Here is a 24,054-nt window from a genome sequence, read left to right on the forward strand (position 1 = left end):
GGGGGGGAACCAAATGTCCCAATGCTCCCCTGCCGAACAACCGTCAGTGACCGTGCAGCTGAAGCCAGGGGCATTTGCAGGACACTTCCCTATTTACTCTTATCACAGTCGCAGGTTGCTGCCTCTCTTCATCTGGCTGCTTCTGCTTTTGGTATTTTGGGAGCATTTACTGCTGAAGTGAGGGATGCTGGAGCCAAGCTCGTAGTGAAAATTCACAGGTAACAGTGAAAGTATGTCTTAATTCTCAGATTTAATAGCTATCCGGGATCCTCTGCATTTTTCCATCACAATTTTTTGCAGAGCTTTCATGAAAGGGAATCAGGTGGGGGAAGAAGATTATAATGCCCAGATTTTCAGAGGCTGATGGTACAAAGAGTGGGACTGTAGAATCAGAACAGCTCCTCAGATATAAGACTTGATAAATTGCATCAGCATAATGATGCTCAGCAGAAGCAAGTGAGTAGCAGAAAAGGAATGTAATTTCAATTATGCCATAAATTCACTTTCAGCTGGCACAAAAAACTATCAGAGGGCAGACAGAACTTCCTTCCTAACTTTAATGAAATACAAGCACTCTGTTTTTCATTTGCAACTGGTATGTCTTCTCTGGTGCAGCATGGGCTGGAAGAGGCCTCCCCTTTTTTTCAGTATGGAGATGATTTGCATGGAAGCATTCATCTGTTAGTGCTATTCATTCCCTACTTTTTTGCTACGTGAACTTCCTGTGATGATCTCATAATGTTGACAGCATTCCTTGTGATGGCATAAACAGAGACTGATGCCTTGCTTTCATATTTGGGTGTGTTCGGGAATAGCCATGTCCAAATTACTGCTCGGGCACATCCAGGGAGTCTTATCTAATGGCAGAGTGAGACTCATTTCAGACACAAGGTAGATCCTCTGCTAATGCCATCACACCTGAGGACAGTCTGCACTGAATTTCAGGGGGGTTTAAACAGTAGCAGGAAAAAATACCTGAATGAAGAAGAAAGAACATCTTGAAAATAAATTTAAACTACAATTTATTACTATTACAGCTACTACAAAGAAAAGAGTCGTTGAGAAAAAAATCAGGATTGCACAGGGCTGTCTTGTGTTTAAGAATTTCTAGCAATTTTAAACAGATTTTTAGCCAATATAACTACTTAGAGTATGACTAGCTCTTTCACACTCATAAAAATGAAAAAATATAAAGGTATTTCAGAGTGTTTCCTGACATTTAGTATTGTACATGTTCTTAGTTGGATACCTTTGCTACAATTCACAGAAGTTAATAAATTACAGCATACAGTTCTTGGTGTGACTTACCCCAGGCTTACCGATGAGTAGAAGTGAGGCACATAATTATTTTAAACATATGCTATTTTTGTTGTTGTTGTTGTTTGTTGTTCCTGATCTCTTGAGTAGGGATGAGGCCCAACTAATATGCAATGAATTCTTTTGCTGTTAGTGCAACCACTCAACTACTAAGTTTGTCCAGGGGTATGTTTGAAAGCAGCTCTATGTTTTGTATTGGTTTTCAGCTTGCAGTTGTAATATTATGTGTGTGTGGCTGAAGAGTTTCTGCCGTGTTTGGTTCTCCTTGCATTGACAAATCACAGCTTCAAATCACAGCTTTTAACAACGATGTTTAAACCCCCATTAGTTCTATTCAGTGTTTACTGCAGAAAAAATATTTCTGCTGTTCCTTACTTTGCTGCCCCCTTCCAAGACCAAGGGATTTTTCTACAGGCACAGAGGGTTGTCAGAGGCAGAAACTATTCCAAAAAAACTTGTTTGGTAGACAGTATAAACAAGTCACCAGCCTTTGAAACTCACTGCTACATGATTCCCACCCCAGGGTAAGGATTTAGGGAGACTCATGAGAGACTAAGCATGCATCTGTATGAAGTGAGCAACCGGACCTGTAATACAAGTAAAAATATTACCAGAGCTTTTACGAATGAAGGCAACGCTGGATTTAGGATTTCAGTGAATGTCAAATTTGGAGATTTACCTGGGGTGTCAAAGGGATTTCCTGCTGGATTTTGTGATGCTTTTTCTTTGGGGCACCACCAGTGATCATCCCCAGCTTATTTCCCAAAGGGAACATATAGTCATAGGGTCATGGGGATTTCTCTCTCAGTTTGATATGCATAACCTTACTAAAAACAAGATAAATGGAGCGGAGCAGCTTTCCAGAGCCAAAATCTCAGCAGAAGGTATGGTACATCTGAATCAGGCCTAGATTGAAAGTCCAGGCTTATAGTTTTCATTCATCTGAGTTACTAGAAATCCTTATTCAAATGTCAAAAGTCCATCCCTGTAATGTGTTCTGGCATCTGTTTTTTTTTTATTTTATCTTATTATTATTATTCTCAATGCAGCTTCCAGACGTATCTGGTTTTCTTGGTTGACGCTTATGTTCTCCTTGGGAACTTTAATTAAAATTACTACATCCTAGTAATTCAGTTGCTCGTATAATTTTTCTCTGGCAAAAGAAATTAAATTTAAGTAGGCTGTATCATCTTGCTGCTTACTGTTGCATTTTTTTTTAATGGAAACCGCTAGATGAACATATAATTTGTAATTCAACCAAACCATGGTCTTTATTTTTAATATTTTCTCCCAGTGGTGAATGAATCAAAGATAATGTTATGGAATTTCTAGGAAGTCTTGGAGTCCAGTTTTTATCTGATGCATGACTTTAACAAGGCCTTTTAGCAAGATTTAGATTATCATCAAGGATGTATAATCTTAATCCTGACTATAGTAAAATAGGATTTAGCGCTGCTCTGTACCTTCCCAGCAGAGATGGAGTAAACAGGATTTGTGTGGGTAGGTATCTGAAGGGAACAGCTGCAAAACAGATCTGCAGTCACTTGTGGGCTGCGGCATCAGGGAGGATTTCGGCTCTGGCCTTACATAGCGGCAGAGCTGCTGCTCAGTGCCCCATGCTCAGTGCCAGGCTTCTTCTCTGGGACATGAAGGGATCAACATGGTGCAGCAGAGCTTGGCACAGCCTGATGGGCACTGCTTTTTGTGCTGGGAGTGGAGGAACTGGAACCTAGCTGGGGACAAACTCTACACTTGAGGAGCGTAGTCCTTTTCCTTGATCATTGACATGAGTTAGAAAGTGTCCACATTTTTATCTCCACTGGACAGGGTTTATATAAAGTCTATTGATCCCCTCGTTACACTTACTAGATCTAATGTAGGAAAAACAGGAATATTAAGTATGACCAAAGCATAGGAGTTATTCTCGCATGGGTAGAAAGTGGAAGGAAAGAATTAGACAAAGCAAGTGCTACATGTGTAGGTTGGTGGCACTGCTGAGGAAATGAGGACAAGAACTAATGACATGCCACCTCAGTACTGCTTGGAAAACTGAACCAGGAGGATTTGGGAATGCTATTATATCTTTAATAATTGTTATTCTGATTTCATACTGTGTCCTGAGTCACCGGGAGAAAGGACCGGTGGTGTTACTCCTTAACCTCCTCAGGCTAGACGAGCAGGTAGGACTGAAGGAGATATATCTAAGTTCAGTAAACAGAGCAGTGCTTAGTTGCTTCCCACAAGCTGCAAGTCTCCAGGCAGAGCTTCACAACAGCTCCTTGCCTGCCCTCTTCCTTTTCACACCAGTGAAGCAGATAATGTCATCGGTTGGTCCCTTGACTGGCCTGTCACTCCACCAGGTCCTGGAGTGGCTCGCCTGGGCTCACCAGGATGCCTCCTGCAGGAGGCCGCACACCTGGTGGGTTGGTGCTGGTGGGACCAGGCCTGCAGCATGCTACATCTCCAGGAACCTCGCCCATCCCCACAAAGGAGGCATCCAACGTGTCCTCCTAATGCCACCCTCGTTGAAGCATTGCTCTGTTAGGAGAGGCAGCACTTCCTGAGGCTTATTCCCTCACCCATGTCTGTTGCACAGGAAGATGGAGCAATGCTAACGTTTGCAGCCAAAATGGCTCCAAGCCCAGGCTGGAATCACTTTTCCCTGCAGTAGCAAGGAGCTTGGAAATAGACAATCTTGAAATGAGATTTCTGGTCCCATTTGTGGGTAGGATTTATTTAGAAGTCCTCGCTCACACATGTCAAAGAGTAGGTGGTGGCATGGAGGATCTAGAAATTGAAGGCTACCTAAGAAGGAAGTATTCACTTCTTGTCACACCCCTCCTTTTGAATTCAGTTGGTTGATGAGGGATTAATCACTTACATTTTTAAGTTAGTAGTGAAATGAAGTTTTGTTTTTCAGGAATTTGGTATGCTTCATATGCCTACTTCTGACTCATGTTCTTTGTGTTCATTAGGAATTCAAGCAGTAGATGGGTAGGGAAAGCTTTACCAAGAAGCTGAAAAAGGCAGAAAAAATTGAATGTTTGAACTTCCTTGCAGGCTATTCCTCTGAGGCAACATTCAAGGACGTGGAATAGCAGGAAGTTACTGATATCAACACCAAAGCTCTTTTGACCCTCTGCTCACTACTTACTGCTTGAAAATATGTTTGAAAAGTTTGTAGGGTGTGAAAGTGCTTGGAAAGATGCCTGTATTTGTACCTGTATGTTCTTGAGGGACGTGACTTCCTTGAATGCAGGCAAATCCCCACTGGGCTGTCATGTATCACCTGAACACCAGCTGTGATGAGCTCTGCTTGGGGAGCGTGGAAAACAAGAAAATGGGGAAACACACTCTATTTCTATGCAGAGAAATTCTGTGTGGCCTTCTCCAGGTGAATACTGAGATGTGTACAAGAGGCACAGAGAAACTTGCGTGAGAACCATCTGGAGCTGTTAACAAACTTTTCATTCTGACGTTCCCATTCCTTAGACCTTTGCAAACACTGAGAGTATTCATCTGAGGACACAGAGATGAAATTAGTCTATATTCAAGCAAATCTGTTACAGTATGCAGTGGATGCTAAACAAGAAATTCTTGAACAACTGGAGGTGGAAGGTCTTCAACATTTTCCATTCCAAATGTTAATGTGTGTAGCAGACAGAAGGAGTATTATACAAAAAGTTAACGCTTTCAGATTTTTCTGATGCTGACCTATGGCAAGAAGGCCAGTATTTGCATTATTTCCATGGTATTTTTTTCATAAGGAAAGGATGAAAGCAAAGAATAGAGATTTCAATTTGAAGCCAATTGTTCCTGTGAAAGTCCCATTTAAAAGAGAAGTGAAAACCTGTTTAAAATTTGAAAGGGATGAAATCAAGAGCTCTCAAGGTAGAAATGGTTTTGATTATAGATAAAACTTCCAGTTAGAAATATTTATACCCAAATTCTTCTGGAACACTTTTCCTATCAGAGAGACCATTAAAAGATGCTAGGTTTCATTACCTTGATTTCAGAGTTTTTAGAATCAGTTTATGTGGCCTCCAAATATCCCAAACACTACATAGAAAAGGCAGAAGCCAGGTTCTCCATCATAAAGACCCTGCAGTTTAAAAGTGAGGCTTATGTTAACTGTTTTATCTGCTAATCAATAGTTTTTTAAACCATCAGTAGTGGTATAAATTAAATTTTAGTAATGGTAAACCTTCTAATGTTTTCTTGAGACATACAGTGGAGCATAAGTATAATGTAAAAGAGGATTTATGCAGAGAAGACAAACTTGTTTTTGGGTATACCCTGAAAGGGACCGTAATAAACTCATGCTCAAAGCTTCTGTGTCGACTCATACTGTGGGCAGGTCTCCTACATACATGTGAGTCAGGGGAATTTATTGCCAACTGTGAAAAGGAGAGCAATGTTTGCAAATCTCCATCTTCCAACGATTCTCCTGTAGCATGTCTGCTACATTGTTCTCCCTAGAAGACTATCTTTCTTAATTTAGCAGTCATAAAGTACTTCTGTAAACTAAGAATTTTCATGCTGACCTCCGGCACAATGACAATGGTAGCTTAAAAAATGTAGTTTCAGTCTTGGATTTATTTGCTTTTTTTACATTCTGGTAGAGATTATTATGTCTGTGTTCCAGAAAGCTTGCATATACTGAATGTGTTGAGATTTGCAGCCATGTGGCTGTGGTTTAGATAGTTTGTGCTCCATTTCCATGGTTAACTCTGTGAGGCTCTTGTCCAGGAAGAGCAGAAACAAATGAATCCAGGTCAGAAGCAGGGACAGTGCTTGTGAGAAAGCCCAGCTGGAAAGCAGAGGGTGCTTTTCTCTGTGGACACTAGAGTATGACCATGTGGATGGGATCAGGGACATTTGCTTGCCTCCAGGAGTCTCTCAACTGTTTGAGACAGCGGTTTACCAAGGTGTGAAAAAAGAGACCTTATAGTAGCCTTCCAGTATTTACAGGGGGCCTACTGGAAAGATAGGGAGGGACTTGTTATCAAGGAGTGTAGCGATAGGACAAGGGGTAGTGGTTTTCAACTAAAACAGGGTAGATCTAGATTAGGTATTTGGAAGAAATTCTTTACTATGAGGGTGGTGAGGCACTGGAACAGGTTGTCCAGAGAAGCTGTGGAAGCCCCATCCCTGGAGGTGTTCGAGGCCAGGTTGGATGGGGCTTTGGGCAACCTGGTCTGGTGGGAGGTGTCCCTGCCCATGGCAGGGGGGTTGGGATGAGGTGATCTCAAAGGTTCCTGCCAACCCAAACCATTCTATGGCTCTATGATGCTATGAATGACTCTGTGAACAATTATATGAATGTCTTACGTGGTATACAGATGTACAGTGTACACAGATGTAGAGAAATCTCCTTACATTACGTCTCCGTTCTCAGGCCAGAATGGGTAAAGTCCTTGTTATTTCTCATATTCTGACCATAATAATGAATTAAGTGGAGAGAGGTTCAATTAGCCCTTTCAAGTTAAATCAGTCCTTTCAAGTTACATATCCTCTTAACCTACTGTAACAATTCTTGATTCACAGTCCCTCTGTAAAATGACATTCATAACCCGAGGTAACCTGGTTATAACCTGAGGTAAGGGATTGTGTTTAGTTCCCGTCTGGAAGAACAGAAACTTCAGAACGGGATTTCCAGCCCAACGTTGTGGAAACTGGCATATGCTTTCCATTCACTGTATGCAAATAGTAGCCTCAATTTTGTTTCTTCCAATTAATTTTCATTCCTGGAAACTTGTGTGATAAAGTCTTTTGCTCAGCATGAGCACAGAATAGGTGAACCTAACTGCAGCCCATTAGTGTCAAAATAAGATGCTGAAGTGAAGCTGAGCATAGCTAGTAAAGACTGTAATGGGTAACTAAAAGTATCTGTGCTGTCTTATTCAGCCCTGTAGATAAAATACACAGAAGTAGGGCGTGTAGGATAAAGAGCCGTAGTGCTCTTTATGCCTTTATGGATGCATCTGTGGAGATGTATAAGCAATGCTGAGTTAAAAAAAAAAAAAAAAGGGTTGTCTAGTGAAACCATCTCTCTCACTATACTTATTTTTCTGCCCGTTTTAAGCAGGTGAGTCTGCAAAATTTGATATTTCATCTTCTCAAGCTGGCAGACCGCCAACTGGATCTGTTTTACACAATCCCCCAAATTTGCTTCCCTCTGCATACCATACTAAGCCCACTGCCCCTTTAGACAGTAACCCCATAGTTTGCATGGCAGTCCAGAAAGAAAGTTTCTTCTCCCCAGCTCTTTGTGGGTTCCCCTCCAGGGACAGCTGTTTAATCCTCCTCTTTGCTGGAGTGCTCCTTGTGCTCAGTTTTCACTGACAAGATTACTTGGGTTCCCCCACCTATCATTGTTCCTCTTATCCTCTCCAGGTCTTTAAGTTTACTGTAATACAGCCTTCAGTCAGATAACATTACACCCTCATTTTTTTGTTTTATAATATTTCCATTTTGTGAGGTGTAGCTTTTTTATAACAGTAATAGCCTTGGCATTCCTGGGTCAGCCACTCTCAGACCAAATAAAATTATCAGTCTGGTGGTGGGTTCCAGTGGGTAATTAGGCTGCCTTTAATCCTTTTCCCTCCCCGGTTGCTCTGCCATTGGTACTGTCACTTCATGAAAAAAAAATGAAATTGGCATGTAGTTTCAAGTTCCCCAAAGGAAAAACCTAGAATAAAACTGCTAAGACATACTCTGGGCTGTTGTCAAGGTTTAGTTAGGCCTTTATCCTCTTCTACTAGATGGTAAAACCAGAAATATGTGTTCAGTCGTTTGAAGAACACATGCCCCTGAAGTATTGTCTTTACTTAGAGGAGCAGGAAAATTTGCTCCATCAGTTCTCTCTCAAAACTCCGGCATCGCTACTGCCTAAGTAGCTTATTTGTAGTTTCCATTATTGCAGCTGTTCACGCCTTCAGCTGCATTTTCAGTACTTAGAGAGACAATAATAAGGGAAAAATGTCTGTGTAGGAAGTACGTTTTCCCAGATCTGTTCAGACTTAGCATTCAGTTGCAGTAATGAGGAACAGATGAATGTTAAGAAAATGTTTTCTGAAGTCCCCTTTTCAGTTGGAGCAGTTATCTATAGTGCCTTTAGATGCAAGTGGACATATTCAAGATGCTTTGAATAAACAGGGAGATAAACAAGAGTTGCTTAAGCATTAGTCATCAGGATAAGAAAAGTTTGTGCCAGTCTGGTTGCTTTTAGCAGTTTCTGTTGAGGTGTCTTAGGCTGCTTGATCAAAGAAAAAGATTGGTTAATGCTAACATTAAGCAGTGCTTTAGCACACTATATAAAACGGGGGTGAGCAGCTTCTTCCTGTTCATACAGTGGTCTGATCCAGCCTCCTGCTGTGTGGGACTGCTTTTGTTAAGCATAAAGTTATTAAAAGAGCTGTAGCCCTTGTGCCATGGTGATTTCTGCATTTGGATGTCATGTGCTGCTGTTGATCCCTAGCAGCTAGTTTGCATCCCAGAGACATCAGGGCTTTTTATGCCTCTTTACTTTGTGTGTCACAGACATCTCCAAAGCTGGTGGGAAGGTGTCAGGCTGAAGGAACAGGGGCTGCATATAGCTATGAGCTGTATGTTCTTGTGAGCCCCCATTCATGGCCTCAAGATGTTTTGGTCCTTTCTCCACACATCTCTTTGACTCCATAAGTCTTGCAGTCTGAACTTCAGCTTAAATAGCACAAAATTTTGTTGCTGACAAAGCTCCTCTGCAAATCTATTTGTCTGGGGTAAACGTGTGCCTCACTGAAGCCCAAATGTGAGTCTAAATGCAGCGTTCTTCATTTATTACCTGGAAGAAAACCATGCACAAAGATCATCTGGGTTCAGCTGAGATGCAGATGAACATCAGAAGGAGGTCGGGGAGATGCTATCAAGTTATATCCCATCTTTGGGGATGGAACAAAAACAGCCCTCCCTGAATTCACTTCTGAGGTCTGAGTTACCGATTTGGGACAACAGATCATAAGGTGTGTGGATCCAAAAAAGCCACTCATGTGTACTCAGCCCACATTTTGCCATTCATTTTACTCTTTTTTTTTCTTTTTTTTTTTTTCCACATTTTAGTATTCACATTTTAGTATTTTCACATTTGAGTATTCATATCTGCCACAAGTGCATAGACGTTGCCTCTCTGCTAGTATTTGGGATTGTAATGGCACTGCTTGAAAACAGACAATTAATCTTAGGTGAAATTCCTGAAAGGGCCATAAAACTTCGTATTTGAGATCTGAAAGTAGTCTATAGCCGGTAAGAATAGCAAGTAAGGAGACTTCCTTGCTGGGTAGGCTATCCCTATTAACTTTCTACAAGGCTTCTTACCCATTTCTCTGAAACAGCTGGTGTTGGCTGTATCAGAGACATGATACCAGAAGATGGACAGACAACCTGATTAGTCTCCATATCCTCTTCTTACATTTCTGCTAAAATGGTGTTCACATTTACAGGCATTCAAGGACAGTCTGCTGTCCTGAAATGGACCCATTCCTTTGAGAGACCTAAATTGAGTAAGACAGACTAGGGAGACTCTGTCCCAGTTTATGTATTTATGATAAGCTTTTGCCAACAGTTTTTCTAATTTATATTCAGCGTTTTTTCATTTGTGATAAAAGAATGATCCCATATGAAGAATTCAGCATTGGTCACTCATTTCACAGCTGTGGCTATGGTTCTCTTTAAATGAATGTAATTATTACCAGCGAGGCTTGTTTGTGGTAGGACTTCATGGCTTGGATAGTTTGCATCTGTTTTATCTTATTGGCCTTGCACATTTTTATTTTTCCAGTTGCTAAGGTAGCTACAGATATCTTCAGTGCTATTTTTTTTCTACCCTGACAAGTGCTAGCATTAAAATTAAATTACATTACTTTAAAATAATAAGGTCATCAGCAGAGAATGTGTTTGGGGAAAAGGAAATGTCAGAATAAATAGCCAGTTTTCACAAAGAAGACAGACAGATGGTTCACTCATTAGCAAGAGACTCCTGAAATGCCCTCTCCCTCTTTTCCTTTATTCTGTAGCTGAGCACCCTACTGTTTGGTAGATCAGTGTCTGGGGGGCTGACTGCTGGTCTTTAGGAACTTTAAATTGAATCCTGTGATTGCACAGCATTCAGGAGAGCTCAGAGCCACTGGCGTCCATCCACCTCCTTCTGTCAGGTGGGAGGAGGTTAATCAATCAACTCCCAGGCAGAAACCCCCTGGGAATCCACCCAGAGCTTCGAGGGCCCAGCCCAGCGTGGGATTGATGTCAGACTTTGGTCCACGGATAAGAAGGAAGAGCGTTTTGCTATTCTTGTGATGTGGAGATTACACGGCGTGTTACAGGCGTTTGCAGAGAGCAGAGACGGCACATTTCCCTACCAAACGACGTGGTTGAATAATGCGCTCCCTCGCTTCTCCAGAAGTGGCTTGGAAGAACTGGTAGGACACGGGGCAGCTAGTCTGCTTATGGACCAGCTCAGCAGCAGCGGTGGAGGACCCTAAGTAGCCTAGGTAATTGTTGGTGAGAGTGTTATTTCCAAATATAAGGCTATTTTAGGTGTTTAATGTCTCCTACTGCCAGATAGTTCTTGCTGCTGTCATGCCACACTCTTCACTTACACAAGTCCCTGGTCGCTCTTGCCTTTGTCGCTATGTTGACCTTACAACTGATCTCCTCTTGGAGTCTTCCCTAATGTGGGTTTCCAGACCATAGACCTTTTCTTTCCCAGGCTAGGCTATCCACTATAGACTATATCCACTTCCAGATGAAGGGAAGGGCCCTTTTGTAGGGTCAGTCCGGAAGTAGGCCCTCAGAGCTATAACCCTGGCCGTTGACTTTTGCAGGAAATCTTACCCATACTGCATTTTTTTGCCTTTTCTCTACACAACCACCTTTGATTTAGTTCTCCGTCTTCAAGAAATCTGCAGTATAGCATTAAATAGGGGAGCAGAATTGCACAAATTCATCATACGGATGTAAAACTGGCACATTCCTGGCTCGACAGAGCTCTGAACCGACTTCATCTCTGTTGGAAGCATCTGTGTCATGGCTGGCTTATGCCAGGCTGCACCTATTAGCACCAATGCTGAATTTGGCTCTTTTCCAGGATAGCTGCCATAACGTGAAATGACATATGTGTTTGCAGTGTGTGGTAACAGCAAAGGGAAATGAAGAATAAATTATGACTGCTATTTGTGGAACTGTGAAATCAGCTGAGGTACATTTATTTGTAATACCTGCCTGTGTTTTAAATTATGCCAAATTATGCACAAATTTTATCCAAATATAATAGTTTTTCTAAATGCAATGTAAGATATTACATGATAGCTATCAGCTGATCTTTCAGTTTCTATTGCCTGGAAAATCACCAAGTGACCTTAATGACAGCTGTTATTCTACGTATAATATGCAGAACATTTCAAACCCAGATTTAAATATTTAATCCTGGCAAAGACTTAATCCTTGCAACAATCCTGTGAGATGCATATGTGGGCAAACTGCAGTCCAGAAATTAGGCAGTGCAAAAATTGGTGCTAAACTAGAACTTGGTGTTCTTGCAAGCACAGATGTGTGCTTGCATCTGCTGCTTCAGTGATCTGTCTGTATGGGGTGGAAGTGGAGCTTTAAAGAAACCTAAATTGTGATTTCTCTCACAAATTAATCCACTTGTTCTGCTCCAAAGTGGGGATAGTCCCAGGACATTTTTCTTTCTTTTTCTACATGTCTGCTGACCTTTACAACTGAACTTTTGGACTCTGCTGACTGTGCAGCCTCTTCAAGGCTTTTCAAGAAAGCCCACATATTTTAGGGAGTGTTTGCATCATAAATATCCAATTGTAATGAAGAAGAGAAAAATCTATTTAATTTTTTTTTCTTCATTTAGCAACTTTTTACAGCTCTGCACAAAGATCCAGGCACGTATGCACAAACATCCAAGCATAGTAGGGTGTAAAACTTCTGTGGTTTGGACAAATTTACATCAGCACTCCAGGCTCTGGAGCACTTTGTTGCCAGTTATCCCTTCTTGTTTGAGGTACTGTAATGCGCTGGTAGTAGCATGTGGGAAAGGACAAAGAGACTTGAGTGGATTCTGAAATTTCAGCTGATCTCCCTGTTCATGGCACATTGCCAAAGAGGAGAGCAAGGGTGGGATTATAAGGAAATAAAAGTGCAAACTTAAAAATTTCCAGAAGAGGTGGAAATGCCAGCCTCTCTCTAACCTGGAGCAGCCGTCTGACAGGATACTTTCAAGCTAGTGTCCTAAGAAACACCTCAAAACCACAGGATTTTCTACACTGAGATTACTCTGTTTTCACTTAAAGGCAAGTGAAATATCCAAGTAAAAGAGATGATTTTAAAGACTAACCCCTTAGGTGACATTATCGCACGATTGTAGCCGGGATGTTGATTCGGAAAGAGACGGGTTGTTTTTTAGGTTCTCATGATTTTAGGTTTTCATGATCAGTGGCTGAGAAAAAAAGGCTTTTGAATCCAAGGATTTGAATAGAAACATTCATCCTATAAAAGCCTATATGCATTTGCATTCATTGTTAAAATCCAGCCGAAAGGAAAACACTGCTTCTGCGGATTATTCCCGCATTAGACCCTGTGCAGCTTCTTGCTGTGAAATACATCCAGAAATACCGTTCTGCATCGGGAACGTGTTAGTGCAGCCACAGTGGTGGAGGCGTCCATACCTCTGTGCAGCCCAGGGGGACACCTGGCATTGTGGCCGGTGTCCAGCGCTTTGGCTATCAAAGCCTTATTATTCTTAGGAAAATCTGCCTCCCCTGGCTTCTACAGGGAGCAGTGTTTGAAAAGAAAAACTTTGGAGGAATAGCAGTTGAATCAGAGGAAAGCTTTTCAAAGCTGCTTTTTAAAGCGTTTCGTAGAAGTGCAATCAGCTGGTAGCCTGGAGTATTTTCAGGCTACTATTTCCAGTCCGTAATTGCAAAGTTTGAAAAGTCTCTTCCATTGCCTCAGCTCTTACCCTGCGCTCAGCTCTTTAGCTCTTGCCAGCAAGTGTCCTTCCACTGCAGGTTCATTGTGTGACCGAATATTTTGCCCGGGGTCTTAATGAATATGTCTAGGATTCCCTGTGAACACTGAGAAATAGTATATGCGAGTTTGCTGAGAGGCTCCCTGGTTAAATTCACACTTATTATGAAAAGCAACGTAGACATTAGAGGGCAAAGGAAAGAAAGAAGCGCCTAAAGAGGAGAAAAGCAGGGCCAAAAGAGAGCATGTCATTCAGACAGGCCGTGTGAAATCTGACAAGTGTGCATAAGTATTGGGCCTGACCATAATAGGGCTGTGATTCTGCAGCCCTCACTGAAGAGAGGCCAGTGGGATGCCTTGCATGACTAACAATGAACCACTTGCATTAGTGCGTGCAGCACAGCTTTTAAGCCTAAGGAGCTGTGAATACTATATAGTCACGTTGCTCTGTAGAAATAAAAATGATTATTGAATTTTGGGTTTCTTATTATTGTTATTATTTGGGGGGATAGTGGTTGTATTTTATTTTATTTTATTTTATTTTATTTTATTTTATTTTATTTTATTTTATTTTATTTTTATTTTCTTTTATGCCTCAGTACTGGTGAGTGATGTTCTGAAAAGTTTGTTTTCAAAGAGAATCCCTGCCGAATCGTTTAAAAGGAGTGTAGAGCCTACTGATCTCATCTTGCAGTGTCTGCAAATCACTATTGGAATCGTAGCAACAAGTGATACAATGATACAGATGCATGATGCTGTACAGAAAACAAGGAAAAAACAAATTATCTTCTTTAAGCACCAGTCAGAATCAAAGGTTTGTTATTCCTACAGCATGAGTAATTTTATTACTTTAATGTGGGAGGGTATTTCAAGTAAGCATATGCCTTCTATTAAACTTGATACTTTATACCTCTTAGAATCTAGGGTTGCCACAAGCTTTCCTTTTAGTTTTTGTTATAAGGGGAGAATTTGGTCAAGGCATGCCGGCTTTATGTTGACAGGGAGATTAATAGGGAAAGCCTGAAGAGGACTCATCCAAATGATTTTTAGTTCTAAGTCATTAAAATAATTATCTCAATTAGAATTTTATTTTGTCTAACTCTAGATCTAATTTTGCTTAAAGTTCCTTGGTCTCCTTCTGGGGCACAAACAGCTTTCTCAGGTTTTCCCATGTAAATGAAAATGCATTCAAAATTCTTATTTGTTACATGCAAAATAAAGAGAAAATAATGAAGCCAAACCGGGAAATTGTGTGCTGTCCGGGGCATTTGGGGTGGTCAGTAAGAACTTTTCCAGCATTGCCCCTGGTCCAGCCCCACAGCACGCGGAGTGCTTGGGACAGGGGCAGCGCCTGGCTGCTTATCTTCTGTGGGCATCATTAAGGGAACTGTTTGTGCTCTTATTTTAAGCGCTGACACTGTGGCACCCTTTGCGATAGGGTGGGCTCTCAGCTGAGAAGCAGGTTACCTGCAAGGAGCTGTTTTTTCCAGATGGATGAAGATGCAGAGAGAAAAGAGTGACCAATGACTTCAGTGGTGGAGAGAAACAGTTTTTGCATTTCAATTAGAAAAATGAAAAGTGCATGAATTTCCCATTTCAGTAGTTTCTGTCATCTGAGAAATAATGATCTGAAAAAAAATTGCAGGTCTCTGGCAGTCCCTCCAGCAGGCTGCCATTATTCACTCTAACACATACGTGTTATTCATCATCATTAATCTTCTGCTCCTGGGCTAGGATATATCCTATTTTGCTGCGAGCTGCCATGTTTCAGGTCAGGAGCTGATCCATCGATGGGGCTCGGATGCCTCTGCTTCACAGCAGGGTGTAATTTTGCTGTTGGGGACCCCTGTGAGGGTGACCCTGTGGGAAGAGGGGTGCTGGGGCAGCACCCAGCACAACATCCCTGCAGCACCGCCGTGCCTGGCACGCGACGGCCGGTGGCTGGTCAGAGATAAGAGGGGAAAGGTTATCAGGTCCCCCAGAGAATCTGCACTTGCTGTTTCTTCAGGCTTGGCAAAACAAACTCCGGTTTGTGTTATTGCCTGATGGGCTTAGTAGGGCTTCGTGACGTGACTTGGTGATGTCCTCTTATCAGGCATCCCTGCTTGACTTACTTTTAATCACAGCAGCGCGACGGTAGTCGTGGACCAGTGACCATTAGATACCTGTCTGCAGCATCTGCGACATGTCGTCTGGTCTCCTAAAAGCTTCAGTTTCAGAGGCTCAGCTTGCACTGCCTGAGGCCCTAGTCCAAGACTTGCTGAAGTTAATGAAAAACCGTTGAAAATGGAGTTTGGTGTGATTTTGGCACAGAAGTATATTCCTCAGTAGAATCTGTTACTTAGCTATTTGTATATGGTTAAATCCCTGTACTTCATGTGCTGATTTATAGTAAAAAAACTCGCCTCTTTGGCTTTTTTTGGCCAATAAGTATAATAAAAAGGTATTTCCCCAGAATATTTTCTCAGCCTGCACTCCCCAGCAGGAGCACGCCATTGCAGCTTCACTCTTCCTGAGTGTTTTGCAAGGTTTTCCACATATGAAGAGGTTCTTTGTAGTAGGCAAATCAAATACGAAACACACGAGGATGTTCCTGCTCTGATGTACCTCAGCGTGCCAAGTACCCAGAGATCAGAAGGACTTTGGAGTTACTGTCTAAAAATTATTTTTCATAAGCTGCGTCTCAAATCGTCTTCAGACACCTCTTTCGCTAGGCAGCAGCATCAATACAATGTGCGGATGGGATCAGCTGAGTTCTTCCCTGTAATTTATGTATTTTGGTGCGTGGTTCAACCTTAGGACACAGCAGCTGGCATCAACTGTCAGGATCTTGTGAAGGCAACAGCGCTGCTCAGCTTTTTTATTTCATTCTGTATTTGAGCCTGGGTGCGCAGCATCACAAGCCAGATAGCTGTAGTAGGTTTTTTCCACTTCATTGAAGAAACATACATATTCTCAGCAAAATGTGCCTTTTACAGCAGGTACATAAAAGTGCAAAGAAAAGGGCATAATTTTATAGTCTTTGAGAGAAAGTCGTCAAAACCAAGTGCTGTCACTCTTCGTTTGTTATCATAATAATTATCATAATAAAAATACCATGTAAAACGTGACTAGGGTTACAAAATCAGTCAATTGAAAGGTTAGGAAATAGGAGAAGAAGTGTTTCCCAAGCAGCCTAGCACGTTGCAGATGCCATCCCTTGCTGCCTGCTGCCTCAGACCAGGGCTGGTCCTGGCTATGGTGACTTTCCTGCACTGCTCTAGCAGGGCCTGCAGTTTCTGGAGGGCATGAGGTTTCTCAAGCAGAAGAATCTCCTGAAAACCAGCCACAGTTGTGTGCCAGCAGCTCACCCCACACAGGGAATGGATGTTTTGAATTAGACTAAACAAAACAGAGAAGTAATACATAGCAAGGAGACAAAGCATGTGTCTGAGCAAAGATGTCCTAGTCAATTTTTCTGATGTCTGATTCATACAAAAACTTAATATAAGAGGCGATGATCCAAGTCTCTTATTCCTGTATCCTAAAATCAATATGTTGCTTGAATAAAGGTTGTTGCCTGGGGTTGTTGCTATTGGAGTGGTCTGGACTGGTAAAACTAATCTTGTGGTTTCAAGGGAGTATGAGCGGGTCATCCTCTTTCCGTCTTCTCTTCTGTTTTGCCTGCAGATAAAATGTTATGTTTGGTAAGGAAGTCTGTATCCCAAGGAAGTACAGCAGCTAGGCCCCACGTAGGATGCAGCTAGGGAGGGCTGAATACCAGTAAAGATGAAGCAGCAAATTCCTCCCATGGGCAGGAGCTGATTCCCCCAGAGATCAGCTCCCCATGCGCTGGGGAGGGCTGGGAAAGCTGAGTGTCTTGGGCAGGGTCTACAGAGCAGACCGAGGAGCATTATCCCACCCCACACTTTCGTACACCTCCCTAGGAGCTGCTCCGAGAGGTCAGAGAGCTTAAAATGGGGATTTTGCAATTATACCATCTCTCCTAATTAATAATTTCTTTCCCTACTGGCCATTTCCAGCTGAAATTGGGATCCTAGGTAGCCTAACACTTTTCTCCTGTGATGGTAACTTAAGCTTGAATTTTATTTGTATAATTGATGGCCTTGTTCTTTCTTTGAGAACTCATATTTTTGTGCTCGAACTGTGACTACTCCCATGGTACGCTGAATATGCGTGTCTTTGGGGTGATGCATCACCTGTCGGTAAACTGTTACGTGCATTGGATGTTATATAGGGTGGTTATATAATGGGTGTTACAGGTAACACTTATCTGAGGGTCAAAATTGTCATCGGTTACAACTGCATGCATTTACCATCTTTTTGTTATATCTAGATGAAAAATAGAAACCCTTTTTCTGAGGGCAGTGCGAAATAATAGATGGGCAACTGAGGATTACAAGGCCTATCTGGGCCATGTTCACTGGAGAGCATCTCAGTTGGCCTTTAATCTTTCTGTTTCTTTAGAATTTTGTTTAATACTTCATAGAAACAGCAAGTTGCTCTAATCCAGGGGCGATTGAATGTACTTGTAGTTATAGTTGTCTGCTCATGGAAAAAAATTCTTTCCATCCCCAATGACGAAGACAATCCTATAGCTGTTGATCCATTAGTACAGAAAGTGCAGATGCTGCACAGCTTTGTATATCTTTCTCTGCTAAAAGTTCTAAAAATACTCTTTTTTTTTTTTTCAATTCTGTGCAATTTTCTCTTTACACCTATTCCCTGGGCACTACAGAGATTTCAGAGCTGTGTGTTTTCTCCCTCTCCTGGTACTGTAAATTGCTGCAGTAACCTCCCGACCCTGTAAGAGCTTGGAGCTTCACCCGGCTCCCCTCCTCTCCTTTAACAGCACCGTCCAAACCACAGCTCTCTGCTTCACCTCATCACCCTGAAACTCAACTTTTTGCTTCTCCAGTGCACTGAAACCTGTTCAGAAACTGGGACCATCAGCTATGTAGCATCGCTTTCAAATGCTCTTGGTGGCAGGGAAAGGATGAAGTCTATCTCTGCAAGCAATTGGGAGAGCAGGTTGCTGTCTCCGTGTGCATACCACTGTTCTAGTCTTCTGAAAAAAAAACACATTTATGCCAATAATAGATCAACTGTTACAGGAAATGTGATGCTACGTGTGCATTGATCAGCAGTAAATGCTCTTATGTTGTCTTCCTTCGGAAACGTAAACTCCAAGTCCCCTTTCTGAGCACTACCCCTGCAGTGTCGTAAATCCAGCCCTGGCTGACTGCTGCTCAGCTGCTCCCAGTGGAAGGCCTGCAACAGGACAGCAGGACACTTGCTGCAGCCCCTCATAAAGGATTTGGGTTTTAAAGCATTTTTCAGGGAACACAGGAGGAGAGGGCAGCTCTGTCTGTGTGTGTGTACAGCACCCGGCACGTTTTCACGGGCTGCCTGCTGCACTGTAACACCAGCAAGCTCAGTCAGCGTCAGCACAGCACATACCTCTGGGATTATGCCCCTGCTCCTGAATGAGCTCTTTCCAAAAGGGTGCAAGCTGATGTGGCTCACGTCCCGTTTGCAGGGCCAGGGGCAGGGCGATGCTCAGCGGCTGAGGCTCAGCTGATGCTGGTCTGGTCTCGGCATGTTAAAATTTCCTTTATATATTGTGGCAGGTGTGATGTAATTTGGGTATCTTATGTCCAAACAAAGAGGGACTTTCACACAGGGACTTTTAAAATACATTTTAATGAATTTAAGAAGTTATTAACAAAAGCAGTAGTGCATAAGACAATGACACCAGTCAGAGTTTGGGATCTCAGCTGTCTGTTGCAGGATTTCAGTTATTGTATTAATAACGCCTATTACATCACTGTGCTATAACTGCTTACCTGTTATTACTATAATGATAATTTAGTAGTTACCATATTGTTATAGCTGATTACATTGGTTTCAGGTCCCCTCGTCAACCTCCACAGGGCAAATACTAAGGGAAGCAGCCTGTTTTGAGGCGGCCCAGCCACCTCTCCCATCCCACACGCTGCCCTCTCGGCAGCCAGGCCTCCGGGCTTCCCCTCCGCAGCACCTCCCCGATCTGTCACACCGAATTATTTGCAAACACCCCTCCAGCTGGTATCACCAGGGGATCAGTCCACATGCAAGAGGCGCTGGGAAGCCGCGAGAGACAACTGATGCCGTGCGCTGGTAGTAAGAGGCAAAAGAAAGAGACTCCTCCAAAGCCCCCATTCATAAGCTTAGCACAATAGGGTAAAGAATGGTTAGGGAAATTTAAGCTGGTGCTGAAAGCTGCTCTGCTTTGCTGCTTTTTTTACAAAAGGGGTGGCTTTTATTCTGAACCGCAATGCTTATGATACTTCAGACATGGCCTGCTTCTCTAGGTCATGTGAATGATGAGTATCACCGCATTTAGAGGTTTCCAGTAAATGAAACACACATGGGGATGAATGCAGATACCGATCGCTTGCGTCAAGCCCTGTGTTATCGGGGCTTGGTGAGATATTCTTTTCAAGGGCCTACAGCAATTGAAAAGTGATTAGGATTTCATTGTATTTTCCAGTTCCACCCCGTAGATATGTATGACAGCCCACATGGAAAACCTGACGCCGTGCTGTCACTGAGTGGCCAGTGTAGTATGGAAGTGCGGGATGGCAGCTAAGCAAAATTCCAGTTGTACACCTGGTATTTAGAGATATATCAGGCCTTAAGATGGAGTGGAAGCCACCCTATCCTACCATTACAAAGAAGTATGTTGCTGCAGAAATGGGAAATGCTTCCTTTTCAAATAGATAAGTAGCAGTACTGGGAAATAGGTGCACAGTGGGGCATTTTTAAAGAGTTTACTCCTTAGTGGTTTGAGAGTAGTGTCCCTTGGCTTTGTCACCCTCTGCCATAACCTTCCCCTGTGGTCCAGCACGGTGCCCAGAAAACATCAGCAGTGAGTCCTTCCTGAGCAGCAATTAGTGCTGCAGTTAACGAACACTGCTTTACATTACGTGGGGATAAGTCCCCCCTCTGATAGCATGTTGCGAGTGGGCCCGTTTTCCTTCTGACTCACATTCTTGCCAAGCAGAGTTGCCTTCATCTAAATCACTGGTGCTTGGCGGGGTGTAACTGCTGTGAAGGGGTCGGTAGACTGGCCAGGCTTTAGAGTCATCCACATGCTGTGGGGCAGAGGTTACGTCTCACTGGATGTTTTGCTCATTGCTGGACCTGAGGGGGCTCAACATCTGAAGTTAGCTCTCGCTGGGGAATGCCAACATGCAACTCTTAAGCTTTTACCTTACAGACATCAGTAAGCTGAAAGCAGCCCGGGTAAGCTACTGGTGTATTTAGAGGAAGTGGGTTTGGTCACTCATGCGTATTTTTTTTGAAGTACTGTCAGATCTCTCGCAGGCAGTATTTTCTAATGAATGCAAATGAAATTTGTGATAATCCATTTCAAAGCGATCAGTAGCAAGCCATCATTGCGCAGGGAGAGAACATTATTTATACAATTCATAAGCCACAGTAACGCTCGTGCATAGTTCTTCACACATCACAGTGGCAGAAGTGGCCTTCGGGCCAGGCTTTCCAAGCCAGCCTCTGTTTTCACGTTGCAGACATTGTCACTTCAGTGGCCAACTACTTGATTTTGCAGGCTCAGTTTGATGCACATATGATAGCAAGCCCACACCTGCCTGCAGATGCCAGACTGCACCCAAAATGACTTGCTCCTCTTGGTAGCAGTGAATAAAATGGCAGGCCAGTAGCTCCAACAGGCTCTAAATTCTCTCTTCTTTTTTTTCCAAGTATTTGTAGCCTGCCTCCTGTCCACAGCTCTATTCGCAGCCTTCCCAGTGCTTACCTCAGTGTTAAAACTAGGGGCATATCTTATGTTGACATTCATGATTCCTCTTAGCTCAAGCTTTATTTCAACGTCTTACTGAACCTCTAATTCCAGTGTACTGACTACCCCTTGCTGTCCCCCACGCGTTGTCGCACTCTCTCCTTGCTCTCATTGCTCACTTTGCTGCACTCTTCTCAGATCTGCTAAAACTAGAGTTCACTGAAAGATGAAAATGGTCTCTTCCTGTCATCGCTAGGCTTCTGGGAAAGTGGAAATAATTGTGTCTCTTCCTGCTGTTAATACTGTACTCACTACATCCAATGATCTTTTGGGGAAGTTTAACTTTTAAAACACCAGGCAATTTATTAATATTCATTGAGTAACCTCTTTCCTGAGACACCGATGTTAACCAAAGGACTAACAAAGTCTTGTTCAACCACCACAGAGATACTTTTTAATAGATGGCCAACTCTGGTTGGTCTCTTGATTATAAAAGGTAGCACAGAAATGTTCCTCGCAGCATTAATTCATATCAGCTTCTGATACCACCTTCCTGCACATCAAAGAGAAATGCTCCTCTGCTGTACCACTTTTAATTTTAAATCGCTTAGGTCTGTGGTGCCTTCCACCTATTTCTTTTTGCAGTGGCACCCTCTGCCCTCAGTCCTACAGAAATATCAGCTATATTGGTTGGCGTTTCCCATGCACGTGCAGCCTAGTCCCACAGTGGTACATTGGAGATCTTTCATTGCTCTCGTATAGGGTTTTTTGGTTGGGTAGCCCCTCGTGGTCATCCCTCTGTTTCCAGTCCTGCATTGACCAGCGGAGGTTTCTCCCTATCGTCCACTGATAGCTGCCAGAGGTAGATATTGCAGTCTTTCTCTTGCAGTCAGCCTAAAGTTGAGTCCTTGCATTATGGAAATACAGAGCCATCTCCCAGCCCAGCACTGATCAGAAGGCTGTTACGCAAATCCGAGCAGGTCGGTGTGAAAATGCACAAAGCGAGGCCCTGTCCTGTGGCATTATGTTAAACACTTGTTACTCTGGATCTGTGAAATCCATTTTTTCAGCAAGAAGCAGAGTTTACAGCTCCCAAAGCCAAATCACTACCTGCCGGTTTCTCATCATGCTTTTTTCCTACTTATATTTTATTTCCATTTCCCTTACTTTCCAAGTATTCTTCCTTGTAACTGAGCAAAGGCTGTATTACTGTCCGTCGCACACCACAACCCACCATCCTCCTGGCTTCTCAGGCTTTATGTTTCCAACTGTAGCTTTTTGTCTTAGTAAAAGCAAGAAGTTTTTATGATTTGACAGAAGGTTTTGCATCTCCAACATGGTTGGTACTCCTATGCTGCAGCAGTGCATGGAGGCCTCTGCAGAAACTGATAGGCTCATCCGTGACACCAAGGCCTTGCTAATTGAATGCAACAACCAGATGACATCCTCTTGTTTGTGGTACTCTTGCTTGAAGTCACACAGAAGAGCAATGGATATGAGGGCAGAGCTGTACCTGCAGCTTTTTAGCTGTATTGACCCGTCTTGTGTACCAGGGTAGGTACCGTGGCTGGTGGCTGCTTGCAGTTGCATCTCTGTTTCCAGAATAATGCCACACTGAAAACAGAAAAAGGGGAAACAGTAACTGTTTATCCTGGCTAAACTTGTGTAACAGGTTTTCATATGATGTTTGCAGTGTTTAAAATCTTTTTTTCATTAAACTGTTTCAGTATCCAGAAAAAAAAAGTATCTCTTACTCAGCTTCATTAGTTATAGGAATTCATGAGATTAAAGTAGAGAGCAGATTAGCAAAAACAAACTGTAGTATGTCTTGGGCATATGGTGCTGCGTATGAATGGGTTTTAACTACTTAACTGTGTATAACAAAGACCAGAAGAGGAGATTTGTCTTAGCGTGCCATAATTATAATTCGCAGTAGCCGCATAGCTTAACAGTCAGGAACAACAGAGGCACGGAAAGCTTTTGCTTAGATTTGCATGGTATGTGTCTGTGTCCCTGAGCTCACACCGTGTTCTCCACCAGCTGATGGCCAGGCATGAGAATGGGCTTAATTAATTAGCAGTATGCCTCTCCTTCCTTCCTTCCCCTTCCTCTTCCCTGGGCTGGAGTTTTGCAGACCGTTTACTGCGCCTAGCTGAGCTCAGGAGTACAAGGTTGCATCCTCGCTTACGCACCTGTAAGCTCCACATGCATCCTGAAGATGTGCGGTGCAGCCCTGGGCTAAGGTAGGGTGCAGACAGGGGTATTTTGCTCCATGGATGAAGGAGCTGGCACCAGTGTGGGTGAACCTGTGACAGCTTTGGGTTCACCTCAGCTGGCAATTGTCCCTCGTAGTGCAAATATAAATAGAAGTAGTCAATGAAAGAGGCCATTGGGTTGTTCATTAGGGACTGTCACCCTTCAGGCTTTCTTTGCCTTTCTTGAAGGAAAAAAAAAAAACCAACTGTTTTCTCTTGGGTTGTGCCGAAGCCTGCTGTGTTGCTTGTTGGAGGGGTAAGCATGCCAAATAATTTCTGTGCCCAAAAGTGCTACAAGCCCCTGAGAGCCATATTAGAAGCAGTGGCCTAAACCACTGCAAAAGGGACCTGGAGCTGGCAGAAGGGGAGGCACTGCTGGTTGAAGTACCCAATATTTCCTTCTCCTGTGTGTATGGGGCAGGTTCAAGGGAAGCTGAAGCTCTGGGTGCCAACAAAGCAGTGCAGCCAGCTTTGAATTCAGACGATTCTGTAGTTTCCAGCCTCCTGCTTTTTTGCCTAACATCTGCTGTTCTCCTCTGGTACTTAACATACTTCAACCTACGCAAGTCAAATTTTTGCCATTTCTAAATAAATCCAGGTCACACTGGTTTGAGCTTGGTCCTGAAACACAAGCTTGAGAGAATTAGTGCAAATACCAGTAAGGTG

The 24,054-nt window shown here is 42.9% G+C and overlaps 1 protein-coding gene across 5 annotated transcripts in view; it reads left to right on the plus strand.

Annotated features, from left to right (window-relative positions):
* Positions 1 to 24,054, plus strand: part of MTCL1 (microtubule crosslinking factor 1) — a 103,575-nt gene that overhangs the window by 26,074 nt on the left and 53,447 nt on the right. The window lies entirely within an intron of this gene.

This window comes from Anser anser (genome assembly GCF_964211835.1).
Source record: "Anser anser genome assembly, chromosome: 2".
NCBI classification, from domain to species: domain Eukaryota; kingdom Metazoa; phylum Chordata; class Aves; order Anseriformes; family Anatidae; genus Anser; species Anser anser.